General features: G+C 42.6%; 1 protein-coding gene across 4 annotated transcripts in view; it reads right to left on the reverse strand.

Annotated features, from left to right (window-relative positions):
- Positions 1 to 17,133, reverse strand: part of slc8a3 (solute carrier family 8 member 3) — a 58,013-nt gene extending 40,880 nt beyond the window's left edge. For 3 of the 4 annotated variants that reach the window (XM_079636254.1, XM_079636255.1, XM_079636257.1), the window contains exon 1: positions 16,410 to 17,113. The gene's annotated coding sequence lies outside the window, so the exon portion shown is untranslated. Of the gene's footprint in view, positions 1 to 16,409 lie in introns of all 4 variants that reach the window. The other variant, XM_079636256.1, reaches the window with a different exon arrangement.
- Positions 17,134 to 18,706: the final 1,573 nt, after the last annotated feature.

Raw genomic sequence — 18,706 nt, forward strand, 5'->3', positions numbered from 1 at the left:
TCTGTGTGTGTAGGGACCACTCTCCCGTAGGAACGTTGTTCCGTGAGAGTCTGTCCGGGCCTACGTTCAAGTGACCTGGCACGTGCATTGCTCTTAACGAGCGCAGGTTGTGCTGGGCCCACACCAGTATGCGTTCCGCTAACCTGAATAGGTTCCGGGATCTCACGCCACCCTGGCGGTTTATGTAGGCTACTACCGACATGTTGTCCGAGCGGACCAGGACGTGGTGTCCTTTTATCCGGGGACAGAAGCGCCTCAGCGCAAAGTCCACTGCCATCATTTCCAGGCAGTTTATGTGCGGTAGTTCGGCTCGCTCTGACCACTGGCCAAAGAGCGGACTGCCGTCGAGCAGTGCTCCCCAGCCTGAGGTGGACGCGTCCGTGGACACCACCTTCAGGCTCGAGGAAGTCCCCAGGCTTACACCTGACCGGTACCAGTCTGACGCTCTCCATGGTGTCAGGGCTGAAATGCATTCCTGAGTGACCTTGAGGCGATAACGACCGTGTAACCATGCTCGGCGCGGTACGCGCGCTCTCAACCAGAACTGTAGTGGGCGCATGCGCAGCAGGCCCAACTGCAGCACTGTTGAGGCTGAGGCCATGAGGCCCAGCATTTTCTGAAATCTCCTGAGTGGCACTATGTGGCCGCTGAGGAAGGATTTCGCCATTGCAGGGTATTTTGCCTGCGCTGTGATGACAGCTGTGCTGTCATAGACAGTGAGTTCAGATCCAGTCCTAAAAAGGAGATCCTTTGACTGGGAAACAGTGAACTTTTCTCCCAATTGACTCTCAGACCTAAGCACTCGAGGTGATCGAGAATTAGGGTCTTGTGGCGGATGCGTTCTGAAGGTGATTGAGCTAGAATCAGCCAATCGTCCAAATAATTCAGAATTCGAATGCCGCGGAGTCTCAGGGGTGCCAGCGCCGCGTCCATGCACACTGTAAATGTACGAGGTGCTAGAGACAGGCCGAATGGCAGGACTGTGTACTGATATGCCTGGCCCCCGAAGGCGAATCTCAAAAATCGCCTGAGACGTGACGCAATTTGTATGAAAATACGCGTCTTTCAGATCTATTGCCATAAACCAGTCTCCTCGGCGAATCTGCGCGAGGATAGCTCTGGTCGTGAGCATTCTGAACTTTCGCTTTGTCAGCGCTTTGTTCAGATGCCTGAGATCTAAAATGGGTCTGAGACCCCCGTCTTTTTTCGGTTCCAGAAAATATCTGCTGTACAGACCCCCTTCGCTCTGAGCTTGAGATAAAGGCTCTATGGCCCCTTTGCTCAATAGCTTCGCTATTTCGGCTCAAAGTAGATGTGCTACTTCTGTTTTCACCGTAGTTTCGACTTTCTCCGTGAAACGGGGAGGGCGTCGATGAAACTGTAGCGAATAGCCTCTTTTTATAGTCTCTAGCATCCATTCTGAGACCCCGGGAAGTCATTCCCATGCATCTGCACGTGTGACTAGGGGTTGAATGTAATCTGGGCCCTGGTCGCGAAATGGCGGCGACACGAGAGCAACCGTGTGCTGTGACATGGACGCCGTGGCGTGTGAGGCGGGGGGCATGTTTAACACAGTATGCATCCCGCGCGCGCTCAGCTCTCTGTGTCGAGAGAGAGCGCGCGGGACGAGTCCCGTAGGGCTCGTGATGTTTGTGAATAAACGTGGGCGCTTGGTGGCGGGCACATTTATAACACCGGGAACACTGTTTTTGTGTACTGACTGACCGTTCGTTAGTTTCGTTTTTACAGAAAACCGCGGAACGTGCAGTGTGTAGTGGTTGTGGGCACTTGGCAGTGGGTCACGCTCACTACATGTAAAACACAATCGGCATGAGCCGATTTTATGTGTGCAGACCCTGTGTCGTTCAGGGCTGTGCTTGCACGGGTTGAAAAACCGGGCTCTGGTCGCGAAATGGCGGCGACACGAGAGCAGTCGTGTGCTGTAACATGGGCGCCATTGCAGCGTGATGCGGGGGCGCGCTTAATCGAGCGGGCAGCCCGCGCGCGCTCTCAGCTCTCTCAGCTGAAAGAGGGAGCGCGCGGTGCGAGCCCCGTACGGCTCGGCATGTTTGAGAATAAATGTGGGTGCGTGAACGCGGGTACATTTATAGCACTGGGAAGTACTGTCTATTAGAACTGACTGACCGTGCATAGGTTTCGTTTCATAGAAACCGTGTGACATGTAGCTTGTAGTGATTGTGGGCGCTTGAAACGGGCACGCTCACTACATATAATGCACAATCGAAATGAGTCGATTTATGTGTGCAAGCCCTGTATTGTGCGGGGCTGTGCTTGTGTGTACAGATGGGCACTGGGTCGTGGGCATACAGTTACACACATTACATCATCGGCCATGGCCGGGACACCGTGTAGCACAGAGAGTACTGTCTATCAGAACCGACTGACCGTACATTCGTTTCGTTTTTACAGAAACCACGGGACATGCAGTGTGTAGTGATTGTGGGCACTGAAAAGCGGGCACGTTCACTAGCTTACATGTGAAGCACAACCGACACGAGTCGATTTTATGTGTGCAAGCCCTGTATTGTGTAGGGCTGTGCTTGTGTGTACGAATGGGCACTAGGTCGTGGGCATTACGGATACACACATTACACCATCGGCCGTGGCCGGGACACCAGTAAATACATTTTCAGATTTACCTGGGGCGTCGTGAAAACGGCGTCTGTGTGCAGGCAAACGGGCATTGATGCCGATTTGGTGACTGCAAAATACACTGGCACGGTCGCGAATGTTGGGACTGTGCGAGCGAGACATTTTAGTGAAATCCGGCCGCGGCGGGATTTTAACACTGTAGCTTTCCTCGAAGCAGAAATGCGCATCCTGGCTGAAAACGGGGCTTTCCGGGACTCCGCGATTTCTTCGTGAATTCAGGAAGAAAAAGGCGCGGGTCGTGAGGACGGTAACGTACGTTCCTCTGCAGAAAAGCAGCCATCCAGCCGGTAAGCGCATCGATGCTGGTCTTTCTCCGTCGACGCTCACGAGCGGCGGGGGAGGGGAGATCCTCGGAGCTCGCCCATCCCTCGCTACCCGAAGCGAGGAGAGAACAGCAGTCGTCCTTCACAGACACGGCTTCATCTTCCTCATCCATGACGGACGCGGCGGCACACAGCGGCCCTTGTCCGTCGGTCAGAGAGTCCAGCGAAGCGGGCGGAGGAGCTAGCGGCAGCAGCGGCGAGCACCTCGTGGTGAAGGGAGGTTCCGGGCTCCGCTGAGCACGGCGCTTTTCACGGCGCGGCACTACAGCGGGCGGAAAAGGGTGCAGCTTCAGTAAATGAACGCCAGGCGAGTCCGCAGAGTCACCGTAGGCATCAAATTACAGCGATGGCAGCCGCCATCGACGAGAGCTGAAGCTGCGTGATACTCACAGGCAGGAAACACAGCACGTGGTCCCTGTCGCTGAGCGGGGCTCTACACGAGCCACAGGAGGTGCGAGACATCTTGAAAAAGACGCTCGGCTCTTTTAGTGTGGAAAAACTGTGTGACGCGACGGCGAACACACACACAAAACACACACACATAATGTAAAGGATATTCCACGCCGGAGAAGCGCAGCAGGGAACGGCGGCTGAAGGCGGCGATGACCAGCGGCTTCAGGTAAGAGGCGCGTCCTGCTAAGGTGCTTGTATCCAAACGGCTGTGGTGGCTCGAATCCAATCCAACGATGCGTGCAGCTTCGTGAATTTAAGAAAATCGGCGTGTTAGACAGCTATGCTCGTATTTATAGGCCTAGGCCACGCCTGTTTGGGCGGGAGGTGACGCAGAAGGGCGCGAAGCGTCCTCATTGGTCAGCGTCCTGGCCTCGCATAGGCTGTGCTTTTCTGGCAGAGCAGCCAATGGGTGAGCTGTATTGCTCCGCCTAGGTTGTATGCTTCAGAAAAGCGTTTTACAATATTACAAAATTAAGGATTAATTTTTGGCTTCAATCTCGACAAAGAAATATCTTTCCCGTAGCGTTCTTCGACGCAGTACGAGAGAACTCTACGTAAGAGAACTACAGTTGTTGTATAGGTTTAATATGTTTTTTTAATGTAAAATGCCTTTCTCTTCTTTTCTTTCTTTCGGTTTCTCATGTATTTCGTTTTTTTTACCCCAGACATATATGGTTATATGTACTCTTGTATGTAAATAATGAGATGGGAAGAAAACTTACTTGGCATTGCTTTTGCGTTTTCTCACAAATGTTTTGCTTTCCCCCAGAAACTTTGCATTCGCTCGCAAAACCTTTGCAAAACTGTTCTTTGTGGGGAACGCAAAACATTTGCAAAACTGTTCTTTGCGGGGAACGCAAAACATTTGCAAAAGCATTGCCAAATAAGTTTTCTTTGCATCTCATACTGTCACATTCACGTTCAGTTTGTTTTGTTTCCATTCATGTCATGTGTTCCCTTCGTTCTAGTTTCCCGCCACAATCTGTCACCATGGACACTAACATCATTCTTCACAGCTGTTTGTTGTTTTAGTTAATCATCACTGTGTATTTAAGGGGCTGTTTACACAACACCGTTTTCAACTAAAAACGTTAAAAAAATGTGCGTTTTGGTCGTTCATTTACACGACAACGGCGTTTTGGGTGCGTTTGGGAAAAACGCATCTCTGAAGACGATGACGTCATGCACATGCGTATTATGTGTTTAGTCTATAGTGTTTCATCGCCATCTAATGGCCTGGCAGCAGAATACAGCGTTTTTGGTCGTTTTCGTGGATTCGTGTGAATGGTGATTGTGTTTACAATGGTGTCGTCTGTACGCGGGAAACTGAAAGGAAAAACTTAACAGTTTTAAGCATATCGTTGTCGTGTACGAACGTACCCTAAGTTCCTCTTTTTGTCCTGTTCAATTGTCGGTTGTTGTTTGTGTGTTACACACGTGCCTGTTGGCATGTTTTTCTCATTCTGCGAATAAATCCTATGTTAATTAATTCTCATCTCCGTCATTGGTTCCTGTGTAACAGATACACTGTAAAAAAAATGTTGTTTTAACTTAAAGTAAGTGTTTTTCTGCCTTAATTTTAAGTTTAGTCAACTTGAAATGTGAAATTTTACTAAGTAAAAACTGTGATATTTGAGTTGACTGAGCTTATAAAACTAAGGCAGCATAAATGCTTACTTTTTAAGTTGAAAAAAAAGTTTACAGTGCATTTTATTTCTTCACCATGTCCCTTTAGGGGTGCTGTAATTTATTAATTTTATATTCTTTTATTCGTCAGATACCATCCAAATTGAAACTAAATGAAAGCATGCAGAAGATTGGTGCACAAACACACAAGGAAAAGAGTTAGGATAATACACAGACATTCGCAATCGGACGAGATTAGATTTCTCAGAGAACCGTTGAGATTGGCAAAAAACAGGTAATTTGCGCTTGAATTTTTACAGAGGTTATTGTGAGGAAAAACACAGACTTGGTGGATTTGGACTGGATTAAAATCATGTCGATGAAACATGAATTTCTCTAACATCCCCCTGGAAAACTAGTCCCGTTCCAATTTAGGGCTTTTGATAACACTAATACACTTTCATTTTGATTACATAATAAAAGTCAATAAATAGCCTTTTGGCACCTGTAGTCTAGATTATTATTATTTTTGTATCAATTAAGGTTAGTACACAACAGACCAATTAAAAAACAGTTCAGAGATGCTTTATCAATTTTATTTAATACAATGTTTTCATAGTTTGTGTTGTTCCTCATCAATGCAGAGTTATCACGAAATGATAAGCATTTAAATTCCACTTTGCCTAAGGCGTTTCCAAACTTTTGAAGAACACTGTATAACATTTAAAGGGACAGTTCAGCCAAAAATTAAATACGGCCATCATTCACTCACCCTCATGTTGTTTCAAACCAAATCTGAACACAAAAGATGATATTTTGAAGAATGTTGCGAATCAAGTAGTTTTGGTTACAATTGATTTCTATTGTATGGACAGAAAAACACATTGAGACATTTCTCAAACATCTTTAAAGGAACACGCCGCCTTTTTGGGACTCCATACATACCCTTTTCATCTCCGTGCGTGCCGTAACTCTGTCTGACGCATCCAACGCTAGCCTAGCTTAGCTCAAAGACTGGAGATAAACGGCTCTAGCTAGCATACTGCTCCCAATAAGTGACAAAATAACACCAACATTTTCCTATTTACATGTTGTGATTTGTATAGTCACGAAAGAATTTTTATTTTTGAGCAAACTATCCCTTAGTCTTGATGAGTCAAAATTATTTATTGTGGTAATCGACTGCTGTTGAAAGAGCTGTTATGAATCTGACATCTAAATACCGTATGGGTACAGAGATGCTTCAACACCAGGCCGCAGTGGTCTACCATACATCTAAGCACGATGTGTGCCTGTAATTGAGAAGAAGTTCTGGAAGTAGCAAGCCAATTGATTTTGGATGATTACATTTAGACTGATGTGATTTAGACTGTGTGTGTGTGTGTGTGTGTGTGTGTGTGTGTGTGTGTGTGTGTGTTTTGTGAAACCCACTATTGATAAGTTGGAAGATGTGGGGAAAATTAGTCACAGCAGGTTGTGGGTGATAGTCTGGCATAACTCTAATTTACTACAGACTGTGATCGATGAGTTGTAACCTCTCTTCATCCTTAGCCGTTACTTTTAAGACACTAAAAGAGGGGTTCTCAACTCTGGGCCTCGAGATTCACTTTCCTGCAAAGTTTAACCTTGATCAAACTCACCTGCCTCTAAGTTTCTAGTAATCCTGAAGACCTCCATTAGCTTGTTCAGGTGTGTTTGATTAGGGTTGGAGTAAAACTCTGCAGGAAACTGGACCTCGGGGGCCAGAGTTGAGAACCCCTGCACTAGAACATGTCCCTCACACTTACAGAGCAGGCATCAGCAAACAATCCCAAACAACAACATTTAGAAGCTTTGAAACCCTCTGAGAACGTAATCAAAAGTGTGTGTGTCTGAGGTGGCGCTGTGTAGCATTATGTCCGAATAGACGCTGAGTGTCTGAAGCTAAAGATCCGTCTTTTCCCTGCACACGAAGTCAGCACCTGTTACCATAGCAACACCCTGGAACGCGTGGGACAGGAATATTTTTACGAGTCTCTGAAATCATGCTCATAAAAATCAAACAAATCTCGGATGTGTGTGCGTTTTGGGCCCAGAAGAGGGTTTGCATCTGCTCATCAGAGAAACTGAATCTCATCCACTGGACCACAGCAACCAGACAGTTTATTTACTGCGAAACAACCAAACTATCACACAACATTAACATCAGTGCATAGCGAGCATCACATGCAGTTGACATGACGTAACTTGTTTCACAACTACTGCTGAATTTATATACATGCACATGCACAAGCATTTACATAGAATTTTTTTTTTTCACTGCTTAGCAAAGTTACAAATGTATAGAAACTTAAATAACCAAAATTCATTTGACAAAAACAGGATCTAAGCCTTAGAGATTGACCTCTTGACTGAAATATCCCCAACCTGGAAACTTATTTTGGTGGTTTCATATCAATACAAATTTAAAAGATATACAGTAATAACTACATGTTATGAAGACAGTAATATTTTTTAAAGAAATTAATACTTATATTTAGCGAGGGCGCATTAAATTGGTCAAAAATTACAGTCAAATTTTTTATCATTTCATTAATTTTGAATTTTTAACTTTCGATTCAAAGGATTCTGACAAAAAAAGTATCACAGTTCCCACAAAAACATGCTTTAAATCTACAGTAGTCAGCTGAAAAAAAGCACAAAGTGATACTTGGTCTAAATTGTTGTGATGTTTTGTCATGTTTTCATTTTTTATATAACTACACGTTATAAATTGACAGCATTATTTTTAAAAATCCAGTATTATGAACTCTTTCACCACCAGCGTTTTTTTAAGTTGCCAGCCAACTCAAGCACTTTTGATCATTTTCACAAAATGGCCCCAGAATATTTTGTATAAATATATGAACATGCCATATATTAAAAGAAAGAACAGAGCCTCTGCTTTTAAACAAATAAACAAAAAAATAAATTCTAGCATCATGCAATAATTTTTTTTATCAACATTTAAATGTATTTTTTTTTAAAGCAACATTTTGAACATAAAGCTGAGAAAATCGCATTTTTGTCAAACCGGTACATCCAGATCGGATTCAGAACGATGATCAAAACATAGATGGAGTAGATCGAATCCATCAACACCCCTAAAGCTTGAACAGTCTTTACCTCTAACTGGGTCGACATTTCATTCGGTAACTTTAGAAAGTTTTAATTTAAATGCTGTTTGATGTATGATGATCGCGTTATTTGACATGTGAATAATGTTTCTATCGCTTGTTTCTGCTTCTTCGGCTGTGTTTGGATCCAGAGATTCTGTACTCATTCAGAAGATGCGTAATAGCACCTCTGTTTAAAAGTGAAAACATGGATTGGTGGAAAATTCTGGGGAAGCGTTGTGTCATAAATGATGGAAAATCCCGTCAGTGGTGGGAAAAGAATTAACGTGCCTCATTATGCTTTTTCAAATACCTTTCATGCAGTGTGTAATAGTTGTTTGTAAATGTGAAAGGTCTGCATAGTTATGCAGATCAAAGTGCATGACAAATGGCAAAAAGTTTGTGTCTCCTATAAGAAAGAATCGATTCTGAACTACTGAAATGAGTCGTCAGCAATTTCAGTCTTACTTCCTGTTACATAAATGTGTGATACAGTAACAAATTTGCATTATTCCCGCCTTTGGTCGTCCTTGGCTGGCCGCGAACGACACTAATTGTAAGGGAGCCCTGGAAGAGTTTGGTTCGTATTGTCGACATGTCGAGAAGATGCTGTTTTCACTTTTCAGATGTATTAGGCTATTTTAAAATCTCAACAGACTGGGCCGTCTGACCAATCAGAGCAGAGTATGCTATCAGAAAGGCGGGGTTTGGAGACTGAATCTTCGAACGAACTGTTTTCGAACGAACCGAGTCTTTTGAGAAATTAGGTGATGTGTAATGTATGTTATGAAAAAATTTAAGTGTTTTTTGACCTTGGATGTCTGTAAAATTGTAGGAGACCATCAAAACAAAATTAGGAACCTTTAAAATAGCATAATAGTGGCACTTTAAATTGGTGGACAGCATATGACAAAATATTCATAGATACATGAAAATTTTTCATGTATCTACTTTTTAATGTTTTTATCTACGAAACGTAAGTTACTAATGCTGCATTTTAGGATGTATTATTGTAAATGAAAATCATATTCAGGTCACAACTGTCAGTTGTTTGTGAACTAAATCTGCTGTAAAAGGGCAAGCCGTTCATGCATAAAATGCTTGAATGTGGACATGTCCATATTTGTGTATTACTGTCTGAACAGGGTAGGTTTTATGTAAAAACATTAAAACAATGCAAATTAATGCTCATGCATCTTATCAAAGCCCCTTTCACACGTCACAGACATTCCGGAAAATACACGGATAATGTGACCCGGGATTTGTCCCGGGATCGTTTGATTTTGGTTCATTCACACTGCCAGTGATTTTCCGGGAACTGTGAGTGCGTTCACACACATCCCGGTAAGATCCCGTAAAGACACGTGACGTCAGGATGAGACGTGAAACGTACGCGTCGAAAACATGTACACTAACGCATCGTGTACCGTTCCACAAAGCTGGCGAACGATCTCAGCTTCAGCGCGGATAGTAAGGAGCTCCTAGTCTCTGCTTCATTCCAGTTTGCACGACATTTTATCATTCTTTCTTTGTTGATGACGAACACAAACTTTCTAGAGTCGCGCGATGGCACGTGCGTCATCACTACGACACACCCCTTACGGCATTGATCCTGGCTTTTGTTCACACAGGGCACGTTCCGGTGTTGTGCCGAATTTCGACCCCCTGCCAAATTATTACCCCCCTCGTTCAAGTCAGTACCCGATTGCCTAATCCTAACCCCAACCCTAATCCTAACCCCTCCCCCACAACTAATCCTAACTATATGGGGAGGCTGCAGACCTGGAGCCGGTAGATATAGGACCCAAACAGTTTTACGCCCCTGGCAGTTTTACGCCCCTGTTGTTCCTGATGCGTCCAGTAGGGAGATATACTGCGAAATAACATCATTAAATCGACGCTAACACATTAATAACCCGTCCATAGACTTGACAATTTTGTGTTTTTTGTTCATTTAAATATAAACGCTACAGTGTAGATCTGCACGGATTAAAATAGAAAAATAGATGCAGATATTCAGTCGGTGTTCACTCTTCACTCAGCCTACAGAAGACTTTTGTTTTTGTGAATTGAAAAATTAAAAATACACATAGTTGGATCAACTACGTGTTATGACAAGTAATGATATGACCTACTGCAGTTATAGGCCTATTCACCGTATGTTTTTATATGGAGACTAAGTGAAATATGTTGTTGTGAATTTATATAAAGTTACATTTAGATATTAACCATATTTAGACCATTAGACATACAGTACCGTGTAATCATATGGATCCTCGATTTAATATCTGCTGTACTATTCTCTATTGGTCGTCATACAGCTACAAAACAGTGTCCTACATACGTGGTAAGATAAATTTAAGCCAGATCGTCCTGAACTTTTTGGTAAATTCTGAGCAAGTTTCATCTGCATAAAGACAGAACCATCCAATGTCAAAACCTTTAAACTCAAAGGTTTCTAAAACAAATAATATCCTTGAGTCTGTTGTAAAGAACCTTTCATTTTTTATTGACAAAATGTAATATTGTATTGATTTGTGTAGCCTAATTCAATCTCCTTTGATGTCCGTATACCCCCCCTTGTTTTTTTTTTTTTTTTTTTTTTTTTTTCTCTTCTCACTGTTAATGTCTGTATCCTTTCATTTGCAATACAAAATAAATAAATTAATTAATTTAAAAAAAGATTAAAACATACCTCAATTCGTGTCGCTGTACAGTCTCCCCCTACTGGACGCATCAGGAACAACAGGGGCGTAAAACTGCCAGGGGCGTAAAACTGTTTGGGTCCTATATCTACCGGCTCCAGGTCTGCAGCCTCCCCATACTCAATCCTAAACCTACCAATGCTAGGGGGGTAATAATTTGGTAGGGGTCGAAATTCAGCACAACACCGGGACGTTTTTGCGTTCACACAGAAGGCACTTTCCCGGGAATTTCCCGGGATCAACGCGCTGTGTGAAAGGGGGCTCAAATGATATAAAACTAGTATGTTTGCATAGCGTTCCGTTCTGCTTAAAACGTTAACTCATTTGACGTCTGTGACGTCAGGATTTTTTTTTTTTTTGTGTCTGAATAATATTCCTTATTGACTAGTGCTGACTGCTTGAAAATACATAATTTATAATGATGCCAGACTGAGCTGTAACCTAAAAGCTCTATCTGTGTGTCTAGTAGTACATTCAAACATCAAGTACTTTTGTACTTTCCCTTACTCAATACTTTTACTGGAGTAATATTACTTTTACTTAAGTTCTTGGTTGATGTACTTCGTCCACCGCATGCTTACATTTTTAATAATGAGGGAAATTAACTAAAAACCTTCAGATCAAGGCATTATATTGCAAGTAGCTGAAAGGAAACATCTCCTTGCCAAACACCCACACATAAAACCTCAAGAGATCTTCTGCTCTGGTCAAAAGCACTCATATGTGTGTAAGAGTACAATCCCAATTTGACCCCTCCAAAAGCACTGTGTAATAAAACCACAATTTGATTCTCCAAGTCTCAAGCTGCAGGTCCCTCTGTGTGTGTGTGTGTGTGTGTGTGTGTGTGTGTGTGTGTGTGTGTGTGTGTGTGTGTGTGTGTGTGTGTGTGTGTGTGTGTGTGTGTGATCTTGGAGGTAAGCAAACACACTTCAGAACATGAAAAAGATCTTATACATTATTCCAAATACACCCATGAGATGGCAGAGTGCTGACAGAGACGACAACACACACGCATACCATCTCTTTCACTCTCTCAGCATCAGAGTCAATGCCAGCATGAAAAAGTAACACACTAAAAATACAGTAAAGTGACGACACACACTTTCACACAGCATTGCTTGGAAAGCCCACACAGAGAGCTCTTCCACTCTTACAATTACACATTTCTTCTTTTATCCTGCTCTTGGTCTGTTTTTCTCACACTCCCTCTGTCAGAAGTACATGCATGATTCTCACTATCATCATATCATGTCTTTTGGGTGAGTTAATGAGAATTTTTATGACCGTATAACTTTCTTCTGTGAGGGAAAAAACAAAATCTGAAGTATATTGTGGTCCAAACATTACGGGACCAGTGTTATTTTAGTAGTATTTATAGAGGTTAAATGGGTCGTAGTTGACCCGCCCATAGTTTGGCACACATATGAATCGCAGATTAATTGCAAAGTTTAACCATCATAGAGTGAAAGTTTATCATTTGCACGTTTTGTCTTGCCAATTAACACATTCAAGCGATTTTAAACCATTCCAGCGCAAGAAGAGGCAAAAGAGAACTAAATTTGTTACTCGAGCGCTGTTATCACACACACACACACACACACAGAGAGAGAGAGGCGCGTGAACACCGAATTGATTCCTTGAACAGACACATACACACAAAATTGTGTCAAAATACCGGTCTCGGCAAGTATTCTCATAATCACAGTCTGTTATGTCTTAAGTGAACATAAACTGTTAAGAAAGAAATTGGATGTGTATCATTATATTGGATCTGTGCATTGGATCTTAAAGTGACAGCAGAGCAGCCTACAGTATAAAAAGCTGCTACTGTCTACTTGATCATGTTAATCAAACAAAACACAGCTTTAACAGAGATTCATCTATATTACATTTCTGCACTGAACACTAATGTTATTTCAGATTTAGGCCTAATTATTAGGCTACATTTCTGTAGCCTGGGTTTCCCCATACTGCTTTTGCGCAGCGCGATTTTATTCACGCTGAAAGGCAGTCTGGATACCATAGACCAGATTTTCGCCTCATCTAGGCAACCAATCACAGAACGGGGAGGGAGCAGCAAGACGATGACGACATCTATGCGACACAACTAAGCAGTTTGTTTATATCCATATATACCTTCGACCCTCATGTTTATCTTGCACAAACGGCAATAGTCGCTGAACGTCATTGTTTACACAAAAATATCTTACCCATCGTCTTCTTCCTTGTCTAATTTCTGTCACTCTACATACGTCATCTGGTATAATGGAAACGATTGGCTATGAGCTACGTACAGGCGCTTTTGATAGACATTCTTAGCACCCAATAAATGGCGCCGGGCATTCGTAAACCACGCCTCAAATACGAGAAAATGCACATGTGGTTCCCAGACCCAAGTCTCAACGAGAATTGGTTCTGGCGTTAGCCAGGCTAACATTTCTGTAGGCCTACCTGAACACTTCAGTTAGTTAGACCTTACTTTATTTGTAACTTTGTTATATTGCCTGCAATTAGTGAATTTTGTTCTTATCTTTTTTAATAAGTTTGAACTTTATTAGTTAGGCTAGTAGTTTTTGCTGTGGTATCGAAGCACATAAAGTGCGATTTAAGTAATAAATGGAATTTATTTACACACTTGAGTACTTTGAGTGGAATTTATTACTTAAAGCACCCCCAAATTTTTCTATCATTTTTGAGAGCCTGATTACAAAAACAAAAGTATCACCATTAAAAGCCATGTCCCAAGCACAAAATTATAATGTTCTCATTATAATTTTATGTAGCCTATATGACAGCACGTTGCACTTAACTGTATTTTCCTTTTTTGAAGTGATTCCAATCATATTTCAAGCAATTCAAAACCATCATTCAGAACCAGTGGGCATTTGAAGTGTCTCAGCCGATGGAAAAATCCATTATTTATCAGCCTTAATATATCGACCAAATGTTCTTATTGGGCCAATAACATTAACATTAAAAATTAACCTAGGCTATATCGGCCGATATATCATCCATCCCTAAATAACAACACTCCTTGACTTTTTGTATGGTCACAAAAAAACACTCAAGAGACATTTTCAAAATATCTTCTGTTGAGTTCCACAGACATCCAGGTTTGAAATTACATGAGGATGGCTAATGAAACCAGAATTTAAAAAAATGTGTAAATGATCCCTTTATACTTTTAATTATGAATAGCTTACAGCTTGGAAAGCCAGCCAATACCAGTTACGAGAGTTCTACAACGAAACTCAACAGGTTAAACTATGAGCCGTTGGCAATATCTGGATCCGATCACACAGATGGTGGGTTTGAATCTCATTCATACCATGATCAGGTCAGATCTCTGAAGAAACATGACTGGCAGCATTTCAGGGTGGTGAGCCAATCGTGGGTAACCTCCTTTCCACCACCTCAGCTGTTCCCATGGCAATGAGATGCCTGTGGGTTACAGGCTAATACGATCATGTAGATCTCAGCATGCGTTAAAGTACCTCGTTGGCACCTGTAAGCAATGGGCAAATAGCCTTGATGTGTTTCGGAGTACACAAATTCTCCACGACAAGGACTTACTAGTAAACGGGCCCACACGCTAGGCGTACATCGTGGGAAAAAAGTATGTTTGTAAACTTCTGTCCTCACTCCTCCGCTCTCTCCCTCTCGTATATCACACCTCAGAACCCTCAGCAAATCCGTTCATACGCAACTGTTGACAACTGCCGCTGAGAGGCATCTTAGTGTTCTCACTTCAGACAATAAATAGACTACAAATATTCACACAAAAGGCCTATGAACAACTCAGGCTAATTAACATACTAATGAGGCCTTTAAGCTAACGAATTTTGTGTGCTCATTAGAGAAAAAATTGGAGGCAGTCAGCCATGTCTCTGAGTGTGTATACAAAATATTACAAATGTATGTATTTTCATCATCATACACACTCGCACGCACAAACAGCACTGTAAAATCTAAATACAACACAACTGCACAACAGCAAGTTTGCCACTGGCAGCATATCTGTTTCCCAGAGGTCTGACTTTCACCGATCTGGAGAAGTACCGGGTACACGTCTCTCAGGGTAACAGGAGACAGGGCGAACTAAAGACACCCACTAACACCAGCCTCCCCCCCACCCTATTTTAAGAAATGCCCAGTTGGGCTGACACCTGATAGGGATATAAACAGAGTGTAGGGCAGGTGGCAGCTGTCCTGAATTAATCACATATCTCAGCAAATTCTCTTTACCTGTTCAGACCCCCAAAAAGAACATGAGGAACTCAGATGACTAACTCTACAATCCCATATGTACATCTTACAAAACCCCTCTGCCTCGTGTATGAGTTTTACAGTCATGTTAGTCACATAAATACAGCTCGAGGGACCAAATCTGATGTGCAGGATGCTGGGATTCTGTGAAAGCATCACGTGCTTGAGCTCGGATCCAGAGGGACGTGCAGATACAGGCTATACATTGAAACACACGAAACGCATTAGAAACGCACATATCCTCCGTTAAACGGCAAATGGAGGAGGAACCGTCAACAAACAGATCATAAATGGTTTCACCCGCCACGAACGACACCTATCCTCGTAAGTCGTCGTGATCCAGAGATGGGAATTGTAAAGAACTTAATGATGCTGGTATAGCCTAGTTCCGATTCATCTAACGGTTAAAGCATTTTTTGTGCTTTTAAGGAAAAATATATTATAAGAAATAATAACATTTACTAGCCTACCCTCAGCAGTCTAATGCATAAAGAAGTACATTATGAAATGAATAACTTGGGGCTCAGTAAGCGAGTCAATAAATTCATTAATGTCTTCGAGTGATTCATGTGTTTTTGACTCACTAAAAAGAACCGGTTCATAAGAGTCATTCGTTCGGGAATCGAACTACATTAGCCGTGCAGTTTTGGATTCACCAAGAACCACCGGCTCACAAGAGTCATTTGTTTGAGAATCGGGCTACATTGGTTCAGTGCCACTGAATGGTGAAGAAATACTGTCAAGTGTATTTTAGTACGGTGATCTGTCCGCATCAGCGGAAGAATGCATGTCCAAAAAAACGAATGTCAGAAAAATCCTTCGTTTTTTTTTTTTTTTTGGAACAGGTTCTCAGCCCAAACGATCCATATATGAGTCTCATACTTCACCATAAACTAAATCCACAAATTGTATCGTTAAAATAAGGGCATCCCGATCATGGTCCTTTCTGTAATAATTTCAAAAAAGAATTCAGCACTGACAGTGATTATTCTACGGTGGCAACATGATGGAAATGATTCTGTGACGCAAATTTGGAGACATTCTCTCTCCAGCACAGTTGCACGTCGCGCTGATCACATCCACTCCGAACACCTCCTGCCGTTTACCGAGTCAAATTCGCAACATTCCAACTACTGTTCTTAAATAAAGCCGGCGGCGCCTCGAACTGCACTAATTATCGCTGACTAACCAATAGCGACGCACAAACGCATTGAATGGAAGGTACGTACCTGTGATTTGAGCAAATGAGGAATGCTTTCCTCCTAAATGATTTTCGGTAACGCCAAATATTTCAGCCAGATCAGTTTCCTCTCCGTTAAGCGTGCAGCTGGCTGCTCCTCGGTGTCAGAAATACCCCAGGGCCGCTTTCGCCCTCCTCACTCCTGCGCACACGCACACACACGGACCGACTGCCGGTGCCTCTGCCCAGTTCCGGCAGATCGATGGAACCGGCGAAGTGATGCCTCTTTCCCTCGCGCGTCTCTGATGGATGCGCCGGTCACCGGGGCTGTCAGCGCGCGCTCAGATCGAAGCGCCGTTGAAAAATGGAACCTTGGAATCCATGTGATCGGTTTTTCCGCGAGCCCCGAGCAACAGCGGCGAACGAACGCTCGCTCGCGCCCCCTCCTCCTTCTCTCTCTCTCTGCCCGTCTCACGTTATAGCGCAGGAAACAAGTTGGTGTTCTCACAACCGAGCGGGCCTCGTTTCATTTCATGACCAAGCATCCCGATTCAGCACCAGTGCAACCGCTGCTGTGTGTGAAACCTTCCCTCTATCAGCATCTGTGAGTTTCATCTGCAGGCATCACACACCTCCTGCTTAGTTACCGCTTCATTTGACAACTCAGCTGAGAGACTGCTCGTTTTTCCCTGGATCACGAGAGGGACAATTTTAAGATGGCAAATATGAGAATTAAAGTCACCTCTCCCCCCCTCCCCAATCTCCGCCTCCCTTCTCCAGATTTCGCCTTGGAAACACACCCTCCGCCGAACGCACGCGGACACACGCGTCTACGTCATCGCATCAGCTGGGACTGTGAAGATGCACCATAATTCATGTGCATGTAATATCACATCTGCGCGCGTGCATAGAATCATTGTTAAAATGCCACGTATGATCATATGTGGAATAATTGCATGGAGCAGGATGTCAAAAATATAATATTTGGTCTAGAGAGCCTTTAATGTTGCATGCTGTCCATGTTGTCCAAAAATGTGCTTTTTTTTGTATTACTTTAGATAGTGTAATCTAATTTAATATCACATTCTGCACTGCTGATACATCAGCCAGGCCGAATAATCAAATAATATTGGGCCATTTTGAAACTGCAGAAATGGCCATCCTGAATAGAATTTGTTACAAAATCTACTGGTAGCCATCTCAAAGAATAGAAAGAGTAAAACAAAACCATGTTCTTACTAAATGCCATCTCATTTGCTATCTTCAAAGGGTTCACCCATAAATAAAATCCAAAACATCCAAACATCACTGGATCCCATTATATCTTCTTTTGTGTTCCACAGAATGACGGATGCAGGTTTGGAACAACATGATGATTATTAATGATTAATGATGACAGAATTTACATTTTGGATTGAACTTTTAAATGTTTTTTTATTAATAATATTTTTATTGGACCCCGCTCTCTAGATTTCAGTGTTGACCAATAAATAACCATTGTCTTATTGTGAACTATTAATCAAAAATGTAATGTCAACATCATCGACCCCTATTATATCCCAAACCCTCTCTTTCCAACCACCTGCCATAGAGAGAAAAGTCCTGTCTGACCCTTTTTTCTCATTGACTATCCTGTTTCACTTTGAATCATTATGTAACTATTTGTTTCTGTCTGGTGCAATGCCAAGGTTAACTGAAATACATAAAATAATAAAAAGTACACTAAAAAATGCATTGTATTTACTTTTATGCGGCATCAGCTGAATGCATAAATGTAACAAAATGGGTCGCTAAAACTTTTTCATGTTAACTATAAAATTCAGAGACTCAACACAACATATTCTGAGGGCATATATTCATGGGATTTAATAGGCGGTTTTGAATTTTGTTGACATAGTGCATAACAAATGATCTCAGATCAGCTGTTTACAAGTGAAAATCTATTAGGCCTTTTACTGACAATCAGATCCAAAACATATCAGTCACTTAATCTGTGTTCCTGCAGATATCATTAATGCTGATATTATCAGTCTTACTTCCAGCCAAGGAAAGTGTGTGTGTGTGTGTGTGTGTGAGAGAGAGAGAGAGAGAGAGAGAGAGAGAGAGAGAGAGAGAGAGAGAGAGAGAGAGAGAGAGAGAGACTGTGCCCAGGGTAATCAGCCCACTGTAGCAGCCTCTTCTAATTATGGCTGCCCTTCACATGACCAAATCATTTATCACACATATAACAAAAGCTAAAACAAACCAGCAAAGACATACACACAAGTAATGACCTGTTAACACACACACCAGCTGCTCTGTTGTGGAGGATTGTGGGTGTTTAAAGTGAAGGACGAATCAGCCGAG

The sequence above is a fragment of the Phoxinus phoxinus genome (assembly GCF_949152265.1).
Source record: "Phoxinus phoxinus genome assembly, chromosome: 14".
NCBI classification, from domain to species: Eukaryota; Metazoa; Chordata; class Actinopteri; order Cypriniformes; family Leuciscidae; genus Phoxinus; species Phoxinus phoxinus.